The 5,733-nt window shown below is 36.7% G+C and overlaps 1 long non-coding RNA gene across 1 annotated transcript in view; it reads right to left on the reverse strand.

Moving 5' to 3' along the window:
- The window catches only part of LOC118764084, an 18,733-nt gene extending 14,718 nt beyond the window's left edge, over positions 1 to 4,015 (reverse strand). The window contains exon 1 of the long non-coding RNA XR_004999872.1: positions 3,975 to 4,015. This is a non-coding gene — a long non-coding RNA (uncharacterized LOC118764084). The remainder of the gene's footprint in view (positions 1 to 3,974) is intronic.
- Between the last annotated feature and the right edge of the window lie 1,718 nt (positions 4,016 to 5,733).

A 5,733-nucleotide genomic window follows, 5' to 3' on the forward strand; every position in this document is an offset into this window, starting at 1 on the left:
GGCCAATCTGCAAATGTAAATCTCTTGACAGATTAGTGTTTTTGTTGTCGGAGTTTCTTCTTTAAATTTCTTCTTTAAATTTACATCAACGATACACTTGGTAAAGACATGAAATGGTCTTACGATTTATTTTGTTTTATTTTTGTCGTAGTTTTTTTATTGTTAGAAATTTGTATTAGGCGCAGACAAAGCTGTGTTTTGAAATAGATCGCTATGCAGCTACGTGGTTTCAGATTCATCCCTACTGCGCGGCACCTTGGCAAATGTCTTCTACCATGGCCCCAGGCCGACCAGAGTCTTGTGAGAGGATTTGGTTAACAGAAACTGTGAAACTGTGTTTGCGTGTGTGTATGTGAGTGTGAGTGTGCGTGTGTGTGTGTGTGTGTGTGTGTGTGTATGTGTGTGTGTGTGTTTGTGTGTGTGTTTATGCTCTAAACTGCCTGAAAGCCGATGTTGGTTTATTTATGTCTTCTTAACGGTTCGTAAAGGAGACAGATAGAAGTAATGGGCTAATTTGTTCGACAAAACGCTTCAAGGCGGTACTCCAGAATGGCCGCAGTTCATTGCTTGAGATGAGTCAAAGATACCAGATTGACTACCAGAGTCGAATGTGTCTTTTGTATTTCCAATTTTCCTAATCACCAGTAACACGTATAGAGCCAATCGAAAATACTCACTAACTACGAAATTTTCAGAGCTGACGAGCGACCCTCACAATGGTCACTCGACCTGCTGAAAATAGTAGTCGAATTTCTCTTAGTTCTTAACCGTACTCTCAAAACCAAAAAAAGGTTACATTGGATAACAAAATCTTAGAAACAAATGATAATCATATGTATACTTGGGCTGGAATGCGCTGCAGCTAAGCAACAGTACAATAATAGCTACAAAAGTTTGCTGGTTCATCATCAAAATACGTCAGTATTAAACAAACAACAAAGGCGGTGAGCTGGCAGTAACGTTAGCACGCCGGACGAAATGCTTAGCAGTATCACGTTCGGAGTTCAAATTCCGCTGAGATCGACTTTCCCTTTCATCCTTCCGGAGTCGATAAATTAAGTACCAGTTACGCACTGGGGTCGATGTAATCGACTTAATCTGTTTGTCTGTTCTTGTTTGTCCCCTCTATATTTAGCCCCTTGTGGGCAATAAAGAAATAAGAAGCATTAGCACGCCGGACGAAATGCTTAGCAGTAGTATTTCGTCTGTCGCTACGTTCTGAGTTCAAATTCCTCCGAGATCGACTTTCCCTTTCATCCTTTCGGGGTCGATAAATTAAGAAACATTTGCGTTCTGGGATCGATCTAATCAACTGGCCATCTCCCCCAAAAATTTTGGGCCTTGTGCCTAGAGTAGAAAAGAATTATTACCGCGTCGGACAAAATGCTTAGTGGCATTCTGAGTTCAAATGCTGCCGAAGTCGATCTTACCTTTCATCCTTTTGCGGTCGATAAAATAAGTACTAGTTGAGGATTTGGGGGTCGATGTAATCGACTTGCCACACTCTCAGAAATTGCTGGCCTTCAGCCAAAATTTCAAACCAATACTAAACAAAGGTAAAAAAGAAAGTTTCTCTTGTCTTAGATGTCTGAGACTGGGACAGGATACCAGAACAATAAGGGCTTCTTCACTAAATCAGTAAATAAAATCACAAGCTTTCACTGTTATTTGTGGCTGATATAGGTTTTCAATGCGCTGGAAAATCCAATATACTACTTGAGTTAATCATGTCAATGTTGCTTCATTTTGTGTTATTTATCGTGTATAGATATTGAGATGGCAGTTGTAAATTAAAATCTTTTGAAAATTCTTTCGCTTTCAACTGACAGCATAGTATGGCGTGAATAGTTTCTCTTCTTCCGTGTACGAAGAGATGTACGTATGTATGTATATATATATGTGTGTGTGTGTGTGTGTGTGTGTGTATATATATATATGTATATATATATGTATATATATATGTATATAATATATATGTATATATATATATGTATATATATATATTATATATGTATATATATATATGTATATATATATGTATATATATATATATATATATATATATATATGTATATATATATATTATATATATATGTGTGTGTGTGTGTGTGTGTGTGTGTGTGTGTGTGTGTGTGTGGTGTGTGTGTGCGTGTGTGTGTGTGTGTGTGTGTGTGTGTGTGTATGTATACAATGTGAGTCAGCTGACATTAAGTAACTATTAATACATTACAGCAATGTCTTATGCAAAATACGTGTAAATTGATATCGGAAACAAATTATTATTTATGTTTGTATGTACACGTGTGTGTGTGTGTGTGTGTGCATGTTTGTGTGTGTGTGTGTGAGTATCTTTGTATGATTGCGTTTATGTATAGTTGTATGTGAGTATGCTTGCGAGTATAAAATGAAGTAACTTCATATATAATACAAAATGTATTACATATAATACGTGTTGCAGGGAAAAAGCTAATTAATGTATGTGTGTGTGTGTGTGTGTGCATGTGTGTGCGTGCGAGCATGTTTCTGTACATATGTGTGTATTTGCGTGTGCGTGTGTATCTGCATCTCTGTGTGTTTAAGGGTGTGAGTGTACGTATGCAAATTATAATACATCATTTGATAACATGCTATCATAAACATACCAAAATAAAAGCAGTAGAGACTAATTTAGTTTTCCTTGCAAACTAAAGGTACGGAGCCGGTTTCAATTCCCGCTTCTAGTTATTTCACCTATTTTTCATCATGTTTGCTAATTCCTGACTATGCAAATCTATGATTAAAGGCATTCCAAGAGTTAGCACCCGCTTTCGCATTACATAGTATCAAGAACTTCATTATCAATTGCTGTACTTGAGATAAATAAGCTCTTTTACTCTTTTACTTGTTTCAGTCATTTGATTGCGGTCATGCTGGAGCACCACCTTTAGTCGAGCAAATCGACCCCAGAACCTATTCTTTGTAAGCCTAGTACTTATTCTATCGGTCGCTTTTGCCGAACCGCTAAGTCACGGGGACGTAAACACACTAGCATCGATTGTGAAGCGATGTTGGGGGGGGGGGCAAACACAGACACACAAACATATATACACCTCGTGTGTACCGTTAGCGATTTTTTTCCTCTGTCTTCCCTTCTCGGGATCTTTCCTTCTATGTTTCCGTCGAAGAGCTCCGCTCGAAACCCTCTTCTTCCCTTCTTTCCTGAGCGTCCAATAATACTGTATTTGTTCCACGTCCTCGCGTTGATGTGTTTTTTTGTGTTTTCTTGTTTGGATTAACTATATATATATATATATATATTATATATATATATATATATATATATATATATATATATACATATATACGACGAGCGCCTTTCGGTTTCCGTCTACCAAATCCACTCACAAGGCTATAGTAGAAGTGCCACAGTGCCACGCATTGGGACTGAACCCGAAACCATGTGGTTGGTAAGCAAGCTACTTACTACACAGCCACTCCTGCGCCTATTTTCCCAAAATAAAGCTGCATATTTTCCCCTAAAACATGTAACAAAGATCACCTTAAGTCCTCTATGCGAATTGGGCCTTCCATAATCTTTAAAGCACAAAAACATATTTCTTTCCTGAATATGCGCCGCTGAAATCGGTGATGCGTTTAATTATGCTTGTACATCTTTGATGCCATCAAATACGGCATATCTTTCCAATCTTAAGATGTTTTATAGTATGATTTAAAGATTTGGTCGCTACTCTCTTGAGAACCGAGAGATACTATAGTGGTTCTCTTGAGGAGTGTAGAAACATAACTTTCCTGTCATAACGGGTGGTAACGCCCTGATCAACGATGGATTAATTAGTCGCTGATTACAGAAAGGCCTTGCAATTCCCACACGAAGAACAAGATAGAAACGAGAAATTGGGAGTGACAACGAAATGAAGTCTGAGCTTCGAATAAAATGTAAACAGTGTAACACACACGCACGCGCACGCACACACACACACACACACACACACACACAACACACACACACACACACATATATATATATATATATAAAACAGTACTTGGAGAAGAAGAACGGAACGAAACGAACGAATCGACGCGAGGGCGCTGTCATACAATAGTGTAATAAATAAAATATATGCATACATACATACATATATGTACGTACCTACATCTACATGTATATATACATGTATATATAAATATATATACGTGAGTACAGGACACCACAAATAGACGTAGAACTCAATGAGAAATGAAAACGGAAAAACAAGCATGGAACAAACCATTTTTTTACAACAGAAAAACAGAGTACAAGACAAACTACACAAGGAAAAAATCAAACTACATATTATATATATATATATATATATATATATACACACACACATATATATATATATATATATATATATATAATACACACACATATATATATATATATATATATATATATATACACACACATATATATATATATACTGTTGATGTAGTCGTATTCTAAACGCTAACCTTATTTCCTTTTTTGTACACGTATTTTTGTCAGTAGCAATGAAGATTTAAAATCTACATAATAGCATTGCAATACACAAACTAAGACATGATCAACAAGTTATAATTATCTTCTCGTTTAGCATCATTTTTAATATTATTTTCTTTTTTAGATAACAACCTTTGATCTTGATAAAAGCTTCACACGTTCTTGACATTTTATCAAGTACTTACGTTAGATAAGACCGCGCGCTATATTCCTAACAGTGTTGAACTGAAGATGCTCAAACGCATATTGGACACGTTAGAAGCTGTTAACAGTTCATTCATTTGTTCATTCCGGCTCTCTATCCGTTGCTCTGTTCATACAGACACGCACCGCGTTCCTCACTTTAATACTTTTTTAATATATTCGAAACTAGTAGTATCGCCCGGCGTTGCTCGGGTTTGTAAGGGAAATAACTGTATAAGCATTTTTAGAGATGTAAAGTATAACAGCCATCTCAATATGGCTAACCACAAAGGGGGGAGGGTGGTACTGTAGCTTTTTACGTTCTGGGATTTAATAATAAATTTTTAGAGACTTACTTCCCTTATATATGCCAAAAATGCATTAAAAATGGGAAAAATTGATGGTAAATTTTTGTTTAAATCATAGACTCATCGTAGACGCGCGCTAATACCCAGAAGGGCTCGATATGAATCACGACTATAAGATACCCGGTTTTGGTTAAACTGCACCGCAAAATGTGGGAGTAGTTAGGAATCTAAATCGTAGGAGACAGACAGCACACAACCTCAATTTTATATATAAAGATTAGACATGTTAGTTTTAAAACGTTACACATCTTTTAGATCAATGGTTTTCAACCATGTTTTTTTTTTGTTTTGTTTTGTAATGGACTCTTTTGATTTCTATTTTTCTCGCGTGGACCCTCATAACCAAATCTATATTATTAGGATTTGTATTAAAAAATTACTAAAATATTGTGTATTGTAGAAATATAAGCGGTTAATTGCACCTAAATTTTGACAACAAAACCTTATATAGACTCTAAAGGGTCATACGGACCCCCAAGGGTCATACGAATCCCCAAAAGTCATACCGATCCCCAAGAGTCATACCGACCCCCAAGGGTCATACGGACCCCCAAAAGTCATACAGGCCCCCAAGAGTCATACGGATCTCCAAGGGTTGAGAACCATTGTTGGTCGATTGAAGTAAAACAAACGGTGCAAAACACACACAGACCTACACAC

This window comes from Octopus sinensis, linkage group LG7, assembly GCF_006345805.1.
Source record: "Octopus sinensis linkage group LG7, ASM634580v1, whole genome shotgun sequence".
Classification (NCBI taxonomy): domain Eukaryota; kingdom Metazoa; phylum Mollusca; class Cephalopoda; order Octopoda; family Octopodidae; genus Octopus; species Octopus sinensis.